Source organism: Etheostoma spectabile, chromosome 2 (genome assembly GCF_008692095.1).
Source record: "Etheostoma spectabile isolate EspeVRDwgs_2016 chromosome 2, UIUC_Espe_1.0, whole genome shotgun sequence".
In the NCBI taxonomy this organism is placed as follows: Eukaryota; Metazoa; Chordata; class Actinopteri; order Perciformes; family Percidae; genus Etheostoma; species Etheostoma spectabile.
In genome coordinates this window covers 20,411,866-20,412,618 of record NC_045734.1, presented here as the reverse complement: position 1 = coordinate 20,412,618, position 753 = coordinate 20,411,866, and the positions used below count along the sequence as shown (strand labels likewise).

The 753-nt window shown below is 36.8% G+C and overlaps 1 protein-coding gene across 1 annotated transcript in view; it reads right to left on the bottom strand.

Moving 5' to 3' along the window:
* The window catches only part of LOC116698479 (dynein heavy chain 8, axonemal), a gene marked incomplete in the record, with an annotated part of 3,397 nt that overhangs the window by 1,824 nt on the left and 820 nt on the right, over positions 1-753 (bottom strand).

Sequence of the window (753 nt, the reverse complement as noted above, 5' to 3'; positions counted from 1 at the left end):
ACAATTGCTAATAAAGCCACAAGCTTCGATTTCAAGCTCAAATCTTGATTTGCGTCATTCCACGTCCAGTTATTGTGCATTTAAAGCGCCCCCTAGTTGTCAATTTGAATGACACTTGCAGTGTATGTGTGAGAGGATTATGTAGACATTTCCTGGAAGGTTTGTGTTGATTGGACAAACGTTTAGTCATTTATAGCCCGATATGTGCTACGTCACCTGCAGTTTGTTTTCAATTATAGCGCCCCTCGTTTTTAATTTGAATGAATGCAAATCATAAAACACAACAGCAAATAGAAAAGTGCAACAGGAATAATAAAACAACAGCAAATTATAAAACACAACAGCAAACAGGAAAATAAAACGGCAAATAGAAAAACACAACAGAAAACAGGAAAACGCTTCAACACATTTTCCGTGTTTTATACCTCTCCTTCCTGTTGAAAGACAGACAGTCCGTCTGTCCAATCAGGAGGGTCCGTCCTCTGCTAGATAGTCCCTACCTTTTCCAGTAGTAGTTAATGCCGTTGTGCTTTATAAATTGTTGAAGGGTTTTCATATTTGCTATCGTGTTTTTCTATTTGCTATCGTGTTTTTCTATTTGCCATTGTGCTTTATGATATTTTTTAAGTGTTTTCATTTATATCCAGAGCCACGGCCCTTTCCAAGGTCATTGGTCAATAATAGAAAAGTAATTGAGATATGTACATGCTTTGTACAACAGTAAAAAGCTTGATCCATTGATGATTCACTGAA